This window comes from Canis aureus, chromosome 10 (genome assembly GCF_053574225.1).
Source record: "Canis aureus isolate CA01 chromosome 10, VMU_Caureus_v.1.0, whole genome shotgun sequence".
Lineage (NCBI taxonomy): Eukaryota > Metazoa > Chordata > Mammalia > Carnivora > Canidae > Canis > Canis aureus.
Genome location: NC_135620.1, coordinates 15,914,073 through 15,934,669, shown reverse-complemented (window position 1 = coordinate 15,934,669; position 20,597 = coordinate 15,914,073). Strand labels below are relative to the sequence as shown.

The following is a 20,597-nucleotide window of genomic DNA, read 5'->3' as shown; positions in this document are numbered from 1 at the left end:
AAGGTAGAAAGGCACAAGCAGCACGACCTGTTCCCACTCGTCTGGACAGATGGGAAGAAATGGCCACTCCAACCAGGTGATGATTTCTTCCATCCAGAATGAGTGCCCTTCATGGGCGGTCCCAAAGCATCTTGAGTTTACCTGTCTCGCAGCACCAGATCCTAATTGCCTTCTTACCTGTATGTGCCCCTGCATGGATTAATCTCCTGGATGTATCCGTCATTTCTTTATTTGCATTACCCAGCACAGTGTTGAGCATATAGGTATCATTAGATGTTGCTAAATGAAACAGTAATTGGACAATTTGTTGGGGTTTTTGGAGTGTAGGATCTAGGAGTGTGAGTTGCGGGACATAGATCAGCAAGACAAGAGTGAACGTGTGTAGTGAATATTAACCATTTACCCAGCATCTGAACCACCCAGATTTTCCTTGGAGGAATTCCCTGTTTCTTTGCTGGAATTCACCATTTTTGAGTCATGGAAGGAGGCAGATGCCACCTACCGTTAAAGATGACCCATCTTCCAGCTGCTCTTTCCCATGCTATCGTGCGGCCAGGGCATGGGCAAATGACCTAAGGTCCACCAGACAGAGGCACTCACCCACTGGATTTTTGAATAGGGAACTTGTAAGAAGCAGGGACAGGACAAAAAAAAAAAATTCAGACTATCACTGATGACACAGAATTTTGTGTTTTGGACACATTGGAATGGTGGCTGCAGGAGAAGGTAGGAGTGTCAGGGATGGGAACTACCTCTTCTAGTGTTTGGTGGCAGCAGCTGTGGTGTCCTCATCCAACCAGTTCTTCGGCAGGATTTTGAAAATGTGTTCTGGCAGCAGAAGCTTCTGAGCCTGGTTCTCCAGCCCTCCCAGCAATTTTGTGAGCTGCCCAATATCCTTTTTTCGAAATTCCCTTTTTTGCTTAAATCAACCAGAGTCGGTTTCTGTAACTTGCCACGTGGAACCCTTCACAGATACAGGGTTAAATCCTGGGGGACCAGGTTAGAACTTTCCAATATTATCTGCAGGCAGCAGGGAACCACTTACAGTTTTTCAGGGGACTGTGACGATCACAGAAGTGCCCAAAGAAGATCAAACTGTCAGCAGCATGTCGCAGGAACTGGAGGAAGAGGAGTCTGGAGGAAGAGAGAGCAGGCAAGGAAGCTTCTGCACCTACACAGGTGACAAGTAATGCGGTAATGAGGAACTGAACTAGAGTTTTGCAATTGCTCAGATGGCCGGCAAACAGAGAGGTCCGTTTCTGATTCCCTTTCTGGTTTTCCATAGGGACATAAGGCTAAGTGAGGGGAACACTGTGCTTCCAGGGGAAATGCATTGATTCGATCCCACCTTCCCAGATTCTGATTCTAGTCTTTGTCTCGGAGCACTGTTGCATCTCTGTACCTTGTAGACAAGTGATGGTGATGCAAAAGAATTCTTGTGAACAGACCCATAAATTCTGCCTAGAATGGAGTTTCAGCTGGCTTTCTTCCTTCATCACCATGAAAGAGGCCAGTCTGGCCACCGTTTGCACATTTCTGATCTAGAAATGTAACCTTAGCAAAAAATTCTCCCTCGAACTTGTTGAAATGGCTCCCTGGTTTCCTCCATGATTGCCTAAATAAATGTGAAATAAATAAGTAAATGAAATCATTAACTTGTGTTAGTATTTATGCCCAAGACTCAGATTTCAATCTTTAAAAAAAAAAAAGAAAAGAAAAATACTAGCAGCTTTCATTTCTTTCTTTGTCAATGGCTTCATGAAATAAACTCTGCCTATAGATAAATGACATTTATTCCTGTCATCCTACATTTGTATTTAGCGCTAGAGGTAAAAGTCTAGAAAATGATAGAATTTACCTGAAAGAGGGCCTCTTGCCAAGTGCAAAGGCCAGTGTTTTGAAAGTGAAGTCCAAATTAAATAACAAAGGCCTGGTGTGATCACTGCCTTCCAAAGGACCCTAAGAGTTCCCACTGTGAGCTCACTTCTCTTTTCCCGTTATTTTTGGCCTATTCCTGAAAATAGCATTTTGCTTATTTCAGAAAAGGCAACATAATATCAAGTGACAGAAAAAGAACCACAATTACTGCCATTTTATTAGCAGTTATCAAAAAGAAGTAGGTATTTGGTTTTCATTGTTATTTTAGATTTTATTTGTTTGAGAGAGAGAGAGAGAAGACCTGTCGCCGAGCAGGAAGCCAGATATGGGGCTCAATCCCAGGACACAGATCATGACCTGAGCCAAAGGCAGACGCTCAACCCACTGAGCCATCCAGGTGCCCCTGTTGTGGGTTTTTTTGGTTTTTATTAAGTAAGCTTTACCCCCAATGTGGGGCTTGAACTCGTGACCTTGAAACCAAGAATCACATGCTCTGATGACTGAGCCAGCCAGGCAAACCTAGGTGTTTGTTTTTAAGGCATGGAAACAGGAAAATATTTATTTCATACAAAGTTAATTCATTCATACATAGAGTATTTGTCACCCAGTGTCCTAAGTACATAGATGATCTGAGAGAAATATGTAAGGGGTTAAAATCACTGCATAGTTAATAGAATCCTAAGTAGATCAGAATCAATATGAATGGATGGTAGGTGATTATGTGTATAGTGCCAACCTTTCAGTGGACTCCAAGGAAATGACCCAATTCCATGGCTACATTAGAATTTTGCTAGATGGAATATTGCTTAAAATAAGTGGCCCATCAGCTGCAAGTGAGAAGTCTTTGAATCTCTTTCACTGAAATGGAATTTGATTTGTCCTACAATCATAAAATGTAGGCTAGCAGTGGGTGATACCCTTCTCTGGGTTCACGAATACTGATCTATTTTTTACACAGATAGATCTCGGAAGCTAACATCCAGAAATGTGCTCACACAATATGTCACATATGTTGTTTAACAAAAATATAGGAAAAAAAAGTCCTATCTGCTGCAAATGAGGAGTGTCATTAATGCATCAGCTGCAGGTTGCTCACAGGCTTCTGACTTGGCAGTTGGCTGCAGAGAACCACTTACTTAAGCAATTCCTCGCTATTAGATTGAGCTTGTTGCTCTTGGCTTCAGCACAAAGCTGCTTTCAAAAGCAGGTGACAGAATGAATTCTATAAAGGCTCAAGTATATGACCTTACCTCGGGTCATTTGTAACTTCGCAGATTGTTGGTAAAAAATGTGAGAGCATTAATAGGCTGGTGTCGTTTTTTTTAACCCACCTTGAATAGGGGGTTTCTCAGAAGGAACCTGGCCGTCCATAAAGCAAGGCTTGAGGCAGACTGCCTGTGTGCAAATTACGACTCCACCGGCCCCGCGCTGTTCGACCCTGAGCAAATTGCTTCAACCTCCTGTGTCTTGGTTCCTCATCAGTAAATCCTGGAGTCCTTATGAGGCGTGAATATGTAAAGAGGTTAGGATGAAGTCTGGTCTGTAGAAATGCTCTCAACGTGTTTGCTGATATTCTTAAGACCTATTTAGTGGGTGAAAAACAGCCTTCCGAAAAACTGTGGTTCTCTCTAGCTCCTTTCAGACATGCAGGGGGAAAAGAAAATTCTCAGTTCTGCCAAGAGCGAGGCCAGACCAAGATGGTGAACTAGTCACTTCTGTGTTCTGACATCTCCTCTCTCCCTTCCACATTGGCCATGGTTCTGGGAACAGTGCCCAATAATGAGCATGATTTGCTTGTAGGAGCCTTCTGTAAGATGTGAAAGGCATGGACCCTGGGCTGGAGTCCATCCTTGATTGGAAATTTCCTGACTCTTCCTCAACTCAATGGTAATGATCAGAATTTCTTTTGATCGCTCTTTTTTGCAAATTCTGGTGCATCTCATCCCAAAATCGTTAGCACAATAAATGTAAATACCACTGTCTTTTATCTCTCTGGCTAAGCAGTTGAGAATTCTGAGAGAGGTCCTATATCCTCAGGCTTGTCTTCAAATGTCAGTCCTACAAGAGCTAGACAGCCTTCCTGCTCCTGGAACAGGCTGCCCCCCATTAGCATTCCACACAGAGGATGAGCATTCCAGCAGTAGCCCCACTTGTGTGCTGTGTAAAGAAGTGGGCATTGCCTCTCAGGATTCCAAACCCCAAACAGGAGGAGCTGGGGAGGCGTGGGAAGCATTCATCCAGAGCATGAATGAGTCACATAACTTCACATAACTTGCAACACAACCTTTGTTTAACATTCAAGTAAAATTCCTGGGATGAGAGGGAAAGAGGGAGAGAGAGGGAGAGAGAGAGAGAGAGAGAGAGAGAGAGAAAGTTAAGTAAGCTATGGTGAGGACAGCCTAAAGGTCAAAATTGTAATATTAAATAAATCTTACAAGATTTTATAAACCCTAATTTATTGTCTATGTGCAACTGACATTTTAGCTCTTGGTTTAATACCAGACACTTCAAAGTATTCTTGTAGAAGAATGGTTGATAACCCTCTTACACAGTATAATTGGAATTCTGCATGTTAGAACATTTGGTTTCTGAAAGATTTTTGTAAATGTTAATAGCTGTCTTTTAAAATGGTGTAAGTGTGAAATGCTATGAAAAGCAAAGGTTTAAATGTCACTCTGTCTATAATTTTCATATTGTAAAAACTAAATAAGTTTTTAAAAATGGAAAACCTAAAAGCCTACTGCAAGTTTGAAGATATCAACTCATTCATTCTTCTTTTTTGAAATGGATATGACATTTAGCTAAATGAGCCAAATTTAGAGCTAAAAGTAATCTGTTTTTTTCTAAAATTTACTATCGAACATTTAGCCTAAATGGAAAGGCAATTAGATTTAGAGAGTTCCCCACTTTTTCCCACGTTGCAGGAGACTATGATTAAAGATCTTGTCTCTAAAGCCTGCACCTGATGAGGCCCCTATGTATACAGGGTCATCACCATCTGCGTTTTTATCCTTGACCCTGGCAGTCTGACTCAAGGGGGATGTGGGTTCTGGGGGCAATGGTAGAGCCAGGTCCTTCTTCCTCAAGTTGACTGAATGGTTTGTCTATTATGAAATTTGAAAGTACTACCCTTTCCTTACTCACCCTCACCACAACTTTTTCTTTCTTTTCTTCTCTCTGGTTTGCATTCTAATATCTACTCCACAAGAGCCCTTAACTCAATGTGGGAATCTGAAGTATGTATAGTACTTAGCAGCCTGAGGATTCAGGGCAAGACTGAGCATCATAAATAAACAAATAAATAAATAAATAAATAAATAAATAACCAGAATAAGGTCTGCTCAGAGCTTATCTTGCCTATATGTACTAGTGTAGTCCTAAAAAGTGGGGTTGGGGAGCTCCTGGGTGGCTGTCAGTTAAGCATCTGCCTTGAGTTCCTGTCATAATCTTAAGAGTCCTAGGATTGAACCTAAATTTTAGGCTAAGCCAATATTAAGGCAGAGTCAAAAGGTATAGTACTTTCCATTGGGATAAATAAGGGATAGATATAGTCTGATCCCTCTTCATCATAATTTTTTTGACCTGATAATATATCTTAATGTCACTCTAACCATAAACTGGATGCTTTGCCTCCTACTTCTCCATAGTGGAGGAAAAATAAGCATTCTTCCATACAAAAACAGGATTTTATTTATTTATTTGTTGGTCATATTCTGGGAGAGGCCTCGGTAGGTGATTAGCCTTGTTTTTTAATGATGAAACTTTAGCCAGTACCAGAATCATCTGCAGGCCTTGTTAAAACAAATTCCTGGGCCCCACCCCTAGTTTCTGATTCAGTAGATCTAAGATAAGGCTGAGAGTTTGCATATCTAAGAAGTTCCCAGATGGTGCTGATGTGGGCTGTTCCAGTTCTGCACTCAAAGAGTGTGCTTTTCCAGCACCAGAGCTGGAACATGACTGGGTTATAGCCAAGAACCCTAAATAGCAAACTTACTAAGTCACCTAGGGGTGTGTTTTATATCCTGCTTTTCCTGGTTTACTAGAAAGATAATTTACACAAAACTAGACATTTGCTAGTTTGTCATTTCCAAAGACACAGGTCATGGAGTGGTAAAACTGCTTACAGATTTTTCCGGCTAAATTATTGTGCACATGTTGTTCTGTTTGGAGCCTTGATTATTCATTCAGTCCCACCACCACCCTCCTTTTTCCCCCCTGAAAAACAAAAATAATAGCAGCAAGTTCCATTTGTTAATTTCTCCCTCCAGCATTTACTGACTGGCTTTGTATTTTGTGGCTCCCATTGGCTTACCTCATACAACCCTCAATGGCATCAATGAGAAAGCTTTATCATTCCCATCTGACAGATCCGAGGACATGGCTGAGGGAGATAAAAAAGGACATTTGAAAATACTGCTTTAGATACTCTGCAAGTTAACCTTGAAATAAACCAGATGACAGAGAGCATAGTCACGAGCCCTGTGATTTCTTTTTACCCACTGTGCTTTGGTATTAGGCAACCAGCCACATGGGGAGTCCTCGTAAGAAACAGCCCTATAACTTACTTTCTGGTTTCCTGTAAATAGTGTTGTCAGGGGCATTCTTTACTTCATTATAAAGTGTGCTTTGGGGCACCTGGATAGCTCAGTCGGTTGGATGTCCAACCCTTGGTCTCGGCTCAGGTCATGATCTCAGGGTTGTAGGTTCCAACCTTGTGATGGGCGCCTGAGCTCAGCACAGAATCTGCTGGAGATGCTCCCTCTCCCCTCTCCACTCCTCCCCTTTCCTCCCTCACCCCCCACACCACCCCCATCTCTCTCTTAAGTTAATTAATAAATAAATAAATAAATAAATAAATAAATAAATAAATAAAATCTTTTTTTTTTTTTTTTTTTTTTTAAGTGTGTTTTTTCATGAGGACCTGCTGGAGAACTTCAAGGCCTCAGGGCCAGGAATTCTGTTTCTCCTCAGCACTGAGTTTGATCTACAGACAACATAAATCACACACCCAGGCATGTCCTCCTTTAGCAAATGTGTAGAAACTGGCTTTACTTTATTTTTTCCATCCTCCAGCATCTCCATGAGACTATTTACTTTTCGAAATGTTCTCGGACAATGAATATGACTAAGACAATTTGAGGAAACTGATAATAAACTTTGTGTCAGCCTAATGGAGCATGTTTCCTGCAGGAAGATACCACTGTTCCCAGTGAAATGGAAAACAATAGAAGGAAGTAGGAGTAACTTTGACAGTGAGAAATGAATGACTTAGGACCCCTATAGGTTGAAAGGGCCAAGTAGAATTTGTGCACGTCTAATTTATGTTGGGAAGACCTTGTAAATAGACATTATTACGCACTTAACATTTATGTGCTTCCCCCTCTTTCCTCATTCCTATTCCACTTGAAGATTTCCTCTGCATAACTGTCACATTCCCCTCACAAAAGTGGTGTGGAGAGGAGGGTAGTTTCTTGATTATTTTGTCAACGGATAATAAGCTTGGAGTTTCAGATACGGTGGTAGAAGGGAAAGAGTCCTGATTGATTCTGTGCAGGGCTGTACACCAAAGAGTAAGAAAAAATAAAATCCAATTACATGTAGTCAACGTATTTTCTAAACTATTTAAGAAATCTTATCTGGCCTCCTCTTAAAATACCTGAGAACAGCTTCCAGCAGCTTGTTTTTCTTAGAGCAAAGCCAACAAAGGAAAAAGAGACTCTCCCCACAATTTCCTAATTAATTATAAAGGGGAAAAGAACAGCTTAACAATGGAGAACTCTGGCAAGCACAACTTACCCCTTTTAGTATCACCAATGGCAGGATGAATGCATCATGTGAAAAGGACACAATACCCCTTACCACTTACCTTGTGCTCTTGAAAAAAAAAAAAATATATATATAAATTTATTATGAATTCAAAGGGTTGAATGAATATCCTGAATCTAATGATAATGAAATATCAGATAAATCCAAACTGAGAGATATGGAGCAAAATAAATGATCTATGCCCTTCAAAACAATATCATGAAGGACAATGAAAGGTTAAGGACACATTCCAGATGAAAGGATAGTAAGAGTCATAACAACAAAGTGAAAAAAAATTAAATTAAAAAAAACAACTAAGTGAAATGCAAGATCCTAATATTGGATTCTGAAGGGGGAAAGTGGGTGGGAATGACTGTAAAGGCATCCTTGGGGCCATTAGAAAAACTTGAATAAAGATCGGTAGATTAGATAATGGTGTATCAATGTTCAACTTCCTCATTTTGATCATTGTGCCATTGTTATGTGAGTAAATATCCCTCTTCTTAGAAAATACACAATGAAATATTTAGGGGTAAGGAGACACTCTGTCTACATCTTACTCTCAAATGGTTCAGGAAAATCAATCATATAATAATTATATGCCTATATATGTATTATGCGTGACTTTATCCCATGTGCTCATTAAGCAACAGAGTAAGTATATAAATAGTATATATAATAGATATATAATGTATATATAAATAGAAAGAGAAAAATATCTATATAACATATGAGGGGGAGAGAATATTAAAGCCAATGAGGCAAAAAATGTTAAATACTAGTGAATCTGCTTCAAGGGTCTACTTCGTACTGTTATTTGTGATCTGCAATTTTTCTGTATGTTTGAAATCATCACACAATTTCCAGAGTCGTTGTTTTGTCTTGTCTTTAAGAAAAGAGCATCGCCGCAGTGTCCTTTTCCTAAGCAAAGTGGATAAAGTGGTGTTTGTGATGTGGCAAAGCGCATAGTTGCAAAATAAGGTCATCCACATAACTAGCACAGTCATCTTTAAAGCATGATGCCTAGTGAAAACCACTTCCTTTCATGCATAGACTTGGCTAAATCCTTTCTTAAAAAAATCCTGAAGCACTCGAGTTCATTATTCACCCCACAGAGTTCTCATGTGGTAGCAGTGTTCTGCACGCCCTCTTTAAAGCATGCCTGGGCCTCAGAAAACCCTTCCCCCACCCTCTAAGAAATCATGAGGCCCTACCAGAGCATAGGAGTCACCAGCTGGAGTCGTATATTCTGTTTTCTCCGACAAGGGCAGCACCATTAGGATCCAATAGGCCCATGTGAATGTGCCGCACACATTAGCTCTGATTTTTACTGTGGAGCTTGATAGAAAAGAACATTTGTTCCTTTTCATTCCTGCCTGTTTTCATGGTGACATTTCTCAATCTGTGGGTTTGGGTGTGTGTGTGTGTGTGTGTGTGTGTTTATTGCTTTCTTTTCCCTCAAAGAGATCATCCAGTGACCTTGAAATCTGCACTGGCATTTTGCTGGCAGGAAGGGAAGCTCTCTCTTCTCATTTGCAAAATGAATAACAATTTGATCATCCTTAAACTTCTAAAAGGTTAATTACGCTCTCTCCATGAGTACTGAATAAAAACCTGTTTTATCTCGGCCCAAATGCAACCCACAGGGCTCGCCCTCCCTCTCACTCCGCCAGGAGACCACGTCCTTCCGGCTGCCAATTAACCGCCAGCAACGCCTGGGTCCGTGGGAGCCCGCGCTAGACGTTCTCATCCAAACGCTGCGGCAGCCCTCGTTTGCTAGAGCTGTGCGGGGACTTTAAGAAGGTCCCCGCAGGAAAGTGCTATCTGGCCCTGGGCAGGGTGGAAAGGAAGGGAGAGAGAGAGAGAGAGAGAGATTGGGAACGGGGAAGAGCTCCCAGAGGCTCGTTGCCCGGTAGATGCTTCCACAAGAACGTGAACAACAGCACAGGAACGTGTGCAAAAAAGATCATAAAAATAACCATCCTGAAAATTCGTAGCAAATATAAAGTGCTTCAGCTCTACCACTCCCAGATGCATGAGGTGGTGCTGGCGGGCCGGGCGCAGGGAAGGTCCAGATGCGCCGGCTCCGCTGTAGGAGCACAGGTGCGGGGATCCCTGGGTGGCGCAGCGGTTTGGCGCCTGCCTTTGGCCCAGAGCGCGGTCCTGGAGTCCCGGGATCGAATCCCACGTCGGGCTCCCGGTGCATGGGGCCTGCTTCTCCCTCTGCCTGTGTCTCTGCCTCTCTCTCTCTCTCTGTGTGACTATCATAAATAAATAAAAATTTTTAAAAAGTTTTTAAAAGCACAGGTGCATCAGCCCAGCGGAGGGCAGGGGAGACACCTTGCACGGAATCGCATCACCACCTCCCCGCCATCACAGCCACATCACATCCTCCCCACCTTTAAGTTTTCAAGCTACTACTATTCCTTGTCCACAAAGGGCCTCTTTAGTTAGGAGCCCGAAACCAGATCTAAGAGAGTGATATTTCATTTCTATTACAAGAAAACCACATCTTTCAAGGGAAAGTGGTGGCATAGAACCAGGGATGGGGGGATGACCCGAAACCCCTACCCTCCGCCTGATTCGTGTGGCTCCTTGTTTTCATAACTTAAAACGTGTGTTGAACAACTTCATATAAGCCTCCCCAGCATCATGGTATATAAAAACAAAAATGGGGGTGAGGGGCTATGAAACAAGTCTTCTTTTTTTTTTTTTTTTTTTTCCCAAAAGAAAGATGTTACTATGCACAGCGGTTTTGATGTTTTAACAGTAACGTAATGACTAAGATTTCATGCAGGGCTTGATCTTTTGACCAGACTGAAGGGGATTATTGTGTGTGGATAAAAAAAGGTCTCTGTGTCGCTACACCCCATGTTCATGAGGCAACAGAGTCATTACTGGTGGGGATGGGGGCACCTTGTCCCTTATTTCTACCTCAACGTCTCTGTAAGAAGATCTGGTGAGAATTAGAACTTTTGAATGATTTCATGAAAAAAATGAAATTATTTTCACCAAGAAACACTCATGCAAAATACAGTTTTTGTTGCCCTTCCTGTTCTTTCTTTTTTAATGGCACAATACACATAACATAAAATTACCATTTTCAAATGTACAATTCAGGGCCTCTAGGATATTCATAATATTGTGTGACCACCACTACTCTCCATATCCAGCACTTTGTCATCGTCCTAAACAGAAAGTTTCTATCCATTAGAAGATCCCCCATTCTCTCCTCCACCACCCCCGTGCTATGATCTGAATGTTGTGTTCCTTAAAAATTCATATGTTGAAAAAAAAATTCATATGTTGAAATCCTAATTCCCAGTGTGATGGTATTAGGAGGTGAGGCCTGTGGGAGATGCTGAGATCATGAGGGTGGAACCCTCAGGAACGAGATTATACCCTTAGAAAAGTGTCCCCAGAGAGCTCCATAGCCCCCTTCTGCCATGTGAGGTTACTAGGAGAAATTTGTGCCCTAGAAGAGAAGAGCGCCCTCCCTTGAGCACGCTAGCACCTTGCTCTTGGATTTCTAGCCTCCAGAACTGTAAAAAGTAAGTTTCTGCGGTTTATAAGCCACTCCATCTATGGTATACCCCAGCCCCTGGTAGTCTCTATTCTACTCTATGAATTTGCCTTTCCAGATCTTCATATAAGTAGAATCATACAATATTTGTTCTTTTGTGTTTGCCTTCTTTTATTTAGTGTAATATTTTCAAGATTTGTCCATATTACAGCATATATCAGAATTTCATTCCTTTTTTGAGGCTGAATAATAGGCCTCAAAATATTATTATTAATATAATAATCATCTGTATATACCACATTTCTTTATCCATTCATCTGTTGGTGGACATTTGGATTGTTTCCACCTTTTGGGTATTGTGAGTAATGCTCTTATGAACACTGAGTCTCTGTCTGAATATGATATGTGTACATCTTCGAGCCTCTACTTTCAATTCCTCTGGGTGTACACCTCAAAGTAGAAGTAGAATTGCAAAGTGGTAGTTTTTATATGCAATAATTGTGTTGGGCCACGACACGTGAGGTAAGAAGTAGAATAGAAAAAAAAATTATTTAGCAAATATTCAATATTAGTTACTTGGAGTCCATTCTAAAGTCTTTTTAGTTATTGTCTTTCAATTATTTGAGGGTTTATAGGAAGATTTTGAAACTTCAGAAAATGAGGAAAGGAACTGAATGCATCCTCTTTCTAATTTTCTTCTGGCAAAAATACAGACGTTAGGGCCAAACCAATACACCAACATAGTTAATAACTGTTCCTCTGAGTCGTGGATGGAGCAAAAACTTTACATTTCTTAAGAATGGTTATCATTTGGCGGGGACACTGACAGGCTTCCATCTCCAGCCTCCCGTGGACTCCTTCTCTCCCTGCAGCGCTAGAAGTGTTTTCCACTGTCCATCCACCATATCCTTTGCCAAATTGCCCCATCTTTCCCCCCCTCTCTTCCCTCCAACCTACTGTGCCCTTTATGAACCAGATAAGTGCACTGCTCTGTTCCTAGCTAATGCTAATATTTTTAGAAATAGGCCCATGATCCAAGGGGTGTCAGGGTAGACTGGCTAGTTGACCGTAATCCCATGTTCCAGGTTTTGGCTTGCAAACTTGCGGTGAACAAATTGGGTTCTTCTCTTGGAACGTGAGAATCAGGAAACAGAGACCAAATCATATACCCACAGAAGCAGAGGGCGAAGATTGTACTAAGGATTTGGTGAGGTAGAGTCATGTTGGGAAGAACCATTGTACGTCAGTCACACACAGGCTGAAGGTATGAGAAGGTAGAGAAAGGCAGATATTAGAGAAAAAAATGGATTAGATACACAGGAAGTAGAAACATCATGAAACATCATGACGGCAGGGCTGCTTGCAAGAGCTGGCTTTGTGCCTAAGGCTCTGCCCTTTCAAGGTCTCAGCAGGTGTTCCCTTCCCAGTGGAGACTGTTGCTGAGTTAACTGGAGTCTGTCTCCTTGCAGTTTAACAAGCCTAACAGAATTTCTTTCTTCTGTTGCTTTTTCTTCTCTACCTCCTTCCACTGTTTCTTCTTCATCCTTCTAAGCCCCCAACCCCCTCTTTTGCTCCCCTTTTCCTTCCCACTCATCTACTATTAGGGTCAATCCCTACAGAAGACCTGGGAAAATTGAAGAGAGATAGTACACTGGGGTTTTATTAAATAGCTTTATTGAGATATAATTCCCCTACCATGAAGTTCAATATTTTCAAGTGTAAGTTTCAGTGGTTTCTATTATTTTGAGAGTTGTATAATCACCCCCACTGTCTACTTTTAGAACATTTTCATCACCCCAAAAAGAAATCCCATGCCCATAAACAGTCATTCCCTATACCTTCTCTGTCCCAGCTCTAAATACCAACCTCCTTTCTGTGTGTTGGACTTGGCTATTCTGGACATTCCATATGAATATAATATGTACAAAATACAACAAATAAAACATACGAATAACTTCTTTCACTTAGTGCAATGGTTTTTTTGTTTGTTTGTTTTGTTTTAAGATTTTTTAAACTTATTTATTCATGAGAGACCCAGAGAGGAAGGCAGAGACACCGGCAGAGGGAGGCTTCATGCAGGGAGCCCGATGCGGGACTCGATCCCAGGACTCCAGGATCATGCCCTGAGCCAAAGGCAGACGCTCAACCACTGAGCCACCCAGGCGTCCCTAGTGCAATGTTTTTAAGATTCATCCATGTTGTATATATTAATACTTATTCCATCTTACCACTGAGTAATATTCCATTGTATGGATATACCACATTTTGTTTACCCATTCATCAGTTGATGATTATTTGGGCTATTTCCAGGTTTGCATTATTATGAATAATGTTGCTGTGAACATTTGTGTGGACATGTATTTGGTTCTCTTGGGACAATAGCTGGGAATGGAAGAGCTCGGGCATTTGGTAGAATGCCTTACATTTTGATGTACTATTTCTCCCTTTTCCTTTCTACATACTTGAAGACCTCCTCTAGCCTTTGCTGCTATCATTCTCTGTTCTTTACATTTTCTTCATGTTGATGCTTTCAGTACACTTTCCATTCTTTTTCTTCTCTCTTTTACCCTTACGCATTATTTGGATTCATTTTTTAAGATTGTCCTTAAGTCGCTTTCCTGAATTCCCTTTATCATTCCTTCCTCCTCTGTCCCTACCTCTGATAGGGCTCGCAGAAGCCTGCTGCATCTAGAGGAAGGTAAGGCTTGTGTGGAATATAATCCCATGAAGTTGTTCTATGGAGAAAGCTTGAGAAACAGAAGGACATATTCAAGGGCGCATAGACAGAAGATTATTATAGTAGCTTAGATTTAAATAACCGTTATAGTCATATTTTTATTTCTGTATTTGCCAAGTCTGACCAAAACACCTGATGTTTGACCTGCAACTTCTTCCATCCATCCATCCATCCGTCCATCCATCCATCCAAACTGTAAATATAATGTGACTCCTAGGTAATTGGTGCAGCCGCTGCTGTAGGCTATGTCACCATCAGCGGCTCTAACCCTTTGCCTCGGGCAGCATATGGACAGTGACAGGCGAGTCACCCTGATGACATGAAGAACTTTAAGTGGATTGAGGGAGGCCTTTGACTTGTCCCAGTCCCACTGCTTCACGTGCCTCTGTCTTATTCCCACGGCAGACTCAGGTCTGAAGCTCAGAAGCACCAATTTTGCTCAGGGAGATGATTCAGTATTTTCCATGCGTTTGACAGCTGACCAATTAAAAACCAGATGACACCGTTAACAAGCTCTAAATAAGCCAGGATATAGAGCCATAGAATGCACCAAAGCACCTACTACTAGACCGCCATTCTCTGTGTGAGTTTGAGAGAAATTCAGTAATAATCACAATGATGAAGATAATGCTGATGACCTCAGGGGTGCTGGGCAGGACTCAAATCATTAACTAGAAGGCAGCATATTCTGGTTTTGGCAAATATTACCCGGGAGCCTTCCATTTATTCCATTTCAGTAATTTTTGTCTTCGACATTCTGAAATTTCATCCAACTCCAGTTAATGATTTGAATCCTGACCAGTATCCCTGAAGTCTTTGTCATCTTCACCACCATAATTATCATGGAATGTTTCTCACGCTCCTACTGAGAAACATCCTACTCCATACAGTAGATGAGTTGGTGTGGCCGGTTTCACACGGACCTTTAAAAGCAAAAGCACAGCTTCATCCATTTTTAGTCAAAGCACACAGTTGATATCATTACTGAGAAGTTTGCTAACAAGCGCTTTGTTAAGCCTTCCAGTCTATAAATGTCGATGCTGGGATGACTGTCTCAAAAGGGAAAACCACGCAAACTCATATTCCTGAAACTCATCAAGGCATAATTTTTGAAAGCCATTGGAAATTTTTCAGAACTGAGACTGACAGAGAGAGGCCTGAGCCCCCAGTTGGTTGCCATTGTCCTTTGCTTATAATTCTGATAAATATTCAGGGTGTCGGGCGATCAGACCTTTGTGTACATAGTGGATGTGAACGGTGACAGTTTTTGTTTTTACGTCTGTGCTCTTTATTAGCCAGCAAAATTTGGAACCCCTTTCCAAATAAAGACCTGGTGCCAGGACCACTCGGGAATTTTTGATTAGTAAGTTCATCCTCTTCTCCAGGTAATCAGACTTCAGCAAGAGAGAGGCTTAAGACAAGGATGGGGGCTGCAGGACTTCGGATCTAAGTTACTGTAAAAAGTGCACATTGGAGAAGTTTCAGATCGCACAGCATGATGCAAATTGCTACCATACGCATCACTTACTGGAACCACACCGATCTCAGCAGAGGTGGCAGGAGTGACATCACCAGCACTGTGCCTTGAACCACCCTCAGGAAAACATAGCTGATGGAGGTTAGCGACACACAGAGACCCAGCAATACACACCATGTGAGACCAATCAACAAACAGTTGCAGGGGTCCTTGCTTTCATTTCTCAAATTTTATAGCTTGCCCACATAAAAAATTTATAAGAGAAACTTGGGACATGCCGGGCGATGATGGGAAATGGCACTGTGAGTGACATTTTGTTTTGTTCTCCCCAGGTAAAAAAAGAAAAAGAAAAAGAGAAGAGAAGAGAAGAGAAGAGAAGAGAAGAGAAGAGAAGAGAAGAGAAGAGGAAAAGAAAAGAAAAGAAAAGAAAAGAAAAGAAAAGAAAAGAAAAGAAAAGAAAATCGCCACAAATGAAAGCTTTCATAGTATCTGTATTAACAGCTAATGATGCTGGTCACCAATTCTAGAGCATGGGTTTTCCCCCACCCCAGGTGGGTGTCCTGTAATTCACTCCAATTTTGACGCCATCTGCGTGCAGAGAGCGGCAGAGCCTGGAATGTTAAGGGCTCGGTCCTACAGGATGCCAGTGACAAGTTTCGGTTGTCACCTGTGTTTCTGATCTGTCAGCTGTGGATCAGAGCTTCCAACCATCCCCTCCTTGGATTCAATTTATTTGTTAGACCAGTTCCAACACCTCAGAGAAATCCACTGCTCCCTGGATGACAGGCTTATTATAAAAAGCTGTAAGTCAGGAAGAGCCAATGCAAGAGATACACAGAGCAAGGTGTGGGGAGCTTCTCTGTTCTCTGAGCGCACCACTTGCCCTGAATCCCCATGTATTCACCAAGCCAGAAGCTCTCGGAACCCTGTCATTTTGGGGGTTTTATGGAGGCTTTATTCCAAAGTCATGGTTGATTAAATCATTGGCCGCTGGTGATTGAGGCTGGTCTCCAGCCCCTCGGCCCTGCCTGGAGGTCTGTGGTTTATTTATTAAATTTTTCCCCACTAATGTGCAAATTCATGAAAACAGGGAGCTCACTAGCTAACACCATGAGGAAAAGCCGAGGAAAGGGAACAGCATGTGGGAAATCCTGACACAGCAGAGAACTTGGTTGGGCTGAGCCATTGACAACAGTGTGGCTCTAGGATGTTTTCTTGAACCACAGATGCCTCCAACTCAGATGAGTGGAATGAGGGTTTGGACAAAAGAATGAAAACATCATCAGAACAAGAGTTCTCAGCATGCAAAAGAGCCCAGGTCTACAGAAGAAGAGAGAAAGGGGGGAGAAGTCGGCCTCCACAGCTCTGCGAGGCACACAAACAGTCATGCTCTGGGGAACGTAGTCTTATGAAATCTCATGACTATTGTCCTGCATTTTCTCAATGAGATCCAATGGAAAACATCTGCCCTTACAAAATTCAGCTAGAGAGAGGTGGTTAGGAGAGAAGTAAAGTTGTTTTAGCACAAATCAGCAAAGTCTATACTCCTAATGCCATCATTCTTGTCTATTCTCAGGCAGGTGTGAAGCTTAAAATGTCATTGTTTAGCACAGACACACATTTTTTGGTCATGAAAATATTTATTTTTAAGATTTTATTTACTTATTTGATAGCACAGGCAGGGGAAACTGCAGACAGAGGAGGAGGGAGAAACGGGCTCTGCACTAAGCAGAGAACCCGATGTGGGGTTCGATCCCAGGACCCTGGGATCATGAACTGAGCCGAAGGCTAATGCTTAACTGGCTAAGCCATCCAGGCAGCCCCTATTTCAAATACTTTAATAGTCATGTGCCTTTTTTTTAGAGAGAGAGTGCAGGTAGGGAGAGACAGAGAAAGTGGGAGAGAGAGAAAATCCCAAACAGGCTCCACACTCAGTGCAGAGCCTGACCCAGAGCTGGATCTCACGACCTTGAGACCATGACCTGAGCCAAAATCAAGAGTTGGACATGTCTGAACCACCAACCGCCCCATTATTTGCCATTTAAAAAATAGAGAGAACTGAGATCAGGGACCTCATCACTGGCTTTCTTGCTTTATTTTTTTAAAAGATTTTATTTATTCATGGAGACAGAGAGAGAGAGAGAGAGGCAGAGACATAGGCAGTGGGAGAAGCAGGCTCCCTCCAGGGAGCCCGATGTGGGACTTGATCCCAGGACCCTGAGCCAAAGGCAGCAGCTCAATCACTCAATCACTGAACCACCCAGGTGCCCCAACACTGGCTTTCTTATTTAATCACACCTGGAATGCTTCATCTATTTTTGTGTAGGAGAAACTTAAACACATCCAGGAAGTAATCTAAATGCAAACCATTTCTAGATTTCTAGGGTCTCCTCCCTACAACACTCACAGTTGTCCCCACTACACCTGCTCAACCACCTTATCTTTACTAAATATTCTCAATGCTTTCAACTTAGTTTTCATTGGAATAACAAGTTTCTTTCCAACTTCATATTTTATTGGTTCACATAAATTTTAATTAGATTTTATAATTACAGTAGCAATTACAGCTTGCTTAAACAGGTTCAGAAACAAATACAACCAGCTTCATGAAGCACACATCCTAACTGGAGGGAGAAGGGTGCAGGCCATATTGTAACTAGCATCCGGCCCTAAGTTAGCTCTGTTCTCTGTGAGAGCCTCTCCTTGACATTTAGCACCCAAGAACCAGGTATCGGCTAGCACTCATCAAGAAAACATCCATCCATCTAATTAACACCTCTCTTACTTTTCAATCAATTCACCCCATTCAATTTGGGGTCTACTTTGTGCGAAGATTTACAGTAGATTCAGCAAGAGGGATTAAAAATAAATGAGACCTTAAAAGGCCTCCAAAATTATTGTATAAATAATTACCACCACCATTGTTATTAGCTGACATCCATTGTAGTAGGCATTATGTAAGATTCTTTGTATGCATTATCTCAATTAATTCCCACAACACCTCCTTGAAGTAGATACACCTATCTTCAACCCTGTTTTTCAGATCACTGAAGCTAAGAGAACCACTTAGCAAGTGGCAAAGCCATGATTTGGGTTTGAGTGAGAGTTGGGGTTACTTTACTTCATCAACCTTAGTAAGAGCCTTTGGAAGCCCTAGATGAGTCTTTCTGCTGTAGGGCTTTGATAAACCTTTCTCCTTACTGTTTTACTTTAGCATAGAGAGGTTTTTTTTTTTTTGTTTGTTTGTTTGTTTTTTTAAGTCATGCTCTCTGCTGGAAGTTACCACTAAAATGAATAAGACCTACAAACTTATCAAGTTTGTCAAAAAAATTCACCAACACTAGACACAAAGTGTCCAGCACTTTGCTAGAACCCCAAACACCGAGCCAGACCCAGGCTGCACAATTTCAGTGGTGATAACCAAGCAACGAGGCCATGGTGCAACCCATGGACATTCTGCCCAGAAGCCACAGTGAATATATATACCTCTTCCCCACCTAATAATGGAAATTAAATTTTATTACTTGCTTATACTTATTTTAAAAAGATGTGTTTATTTATTTGAGAGAGAGAGGGTGGCAGAGGCAGAGGGAGAGAGAGAATCTCAAGCAGACTGTGCACCAAGTGTGGAGCCCAATGCAGGGCTCATCCCCATGATTCCAAGATCATGACCTGAGCTAAAATCAAGAGTTGAAGGATCAACTGACTGAGCCACCCAAGCACCCTGCATTATATTTATTTTAATAGGACTTCTTTTCTCAATTATTTTAGAGCTCTGGGTAGAATTTTAAAAAGAATGAACAACAAAATATTAAGCGGTGGTTGTGACCTACCACTAATACTAATACTAATACTCAGATTTCTTTAACAATGTTGAAAAATGTCATCTGCTACATTTACAGTTTTATAATAGATAAGTAATACACGTTCATTATTATAAATAATTCCAACAATGCAGAAAATATAAAAGATAAAAGCACTAAAATCCCCCAACCTATCGACAACCACCATCAACATTAATTTGTATATGAAATTCTGCGTGCATAAAGTTTTGATGGAGTATTAACTTTTTTCTTTCTAAATAACTATTTACTCAGATTTTCACCTTTGCAAAGGAGTGTGATATTTCCAGATCTACCATCAGGCGGCATTTCCTGATGGTCTTTCAGTACTCTCCTTCCTTTTAGGGATAAATTCAACTGGAAGTCAATACTGTGATCCAAATAAATGATATCCTATTGCAAACATCTTGGCTTTAAGACATAGCCTGTCTTATATTTTTATCTTACGTGCATGTATGTGTGCTTCCTAAATAAAATGGTCTCTTTTTGTACCCCCTCCATAGAACTGATAAGTGTTTAATTAAATTGAATTCCATTGATTTATTGCAGTGAACTGAATTGAGGTGAATTAAAGAGAGCCATATGGGAATTGTCGAGCAGTTGTTAAAGCATATCTCTACTCTTGTGACAATGTAGTCCCTTCAGTCTCATGGACTTAACAATAAAATAAAAAGACTCATAATCCCTTAAGATAGCAGGATCTCCTAAAGTCCCATCCCACTGAATCATGTATTCTTCCATCCAAAACATCCAAAACAAGTAAGTTACACCACTAGGATTCTCTCAAGAGTTGAATGAATCAGAGAATATTTTTTTCTTTGTTTTCTTGATGGGTACATATAGTACCATTATTCTCAGAATTAGCACTTCTTCATACCTTGACCTATTCTTGAAATTCTATCCCGTCTAGGAGTAGAACTGTAACTAATAAATATTTTAAATACCAAAATCTACTCTTAGGAGAACTCAGGAAATCTGGAATGAAATAGTCCAGTTATTTAGAGAATTATAACTTCTCACTGATGGGCCTCCATAGAGTCACATAAGGAGATGCTCTTGAGGGGCACCTGGGTGGCTCAGTTGGTTAAGCATCTGCCTTTGGCTCAGGTCATGATCCCTAGGGTCTTGAGATAAAGACCCATATCGGGCTCCCTGCTCAGCAGGGAGTCTGCTTCTCTCTCTCTCCACCCCCTGCTTGTGCTCGCTCACACGCGCTCTCTCCCTCTCTCTCTCTCTCTCTCAAACAAACAAACAAACAAACCTTAAAAAAAAAAAAGAAGAAGAAGAAGAAGAAGAAGAAGCTCTTGAATTCTGGCACTTTGGGGCAGCAGCAAG

The 20,597-nt window shown here is 41.4% G+C and overlaps 1 long non-coding RNA gene across 2 annotated transcripts in view; it reads right to left on the bottom strand.

The window, feature by feature from the left end:
* Positions 1–380: 380 nt before the first annotated feature.
* The window catches only part of LOC144322015 (uncharacterized), a 46,824-nt gene continuing 26,607 nt past the window's right edge, over positions 381–20,597 (bottom strand). Inside the window, exons 2-4 of one of the 2 annotated variants that reach the window (XR_013387577.1) lie at positions 6,191–6,259; positions 3,129–4,188; positions 381–1,615 (exon numbers count right to left, since the gene is read on the bottom strand). This is a non-coding gene — a long non-coding RNA (uncharacterized LOC144322015). The remainder of the gene's footprint in view (positions 1,616–3,128; positions 4,189–6,190; positions 6,260–20,597) is intronic. The other variant, XR_013387578.1, reaches the window with a different exon arrangement.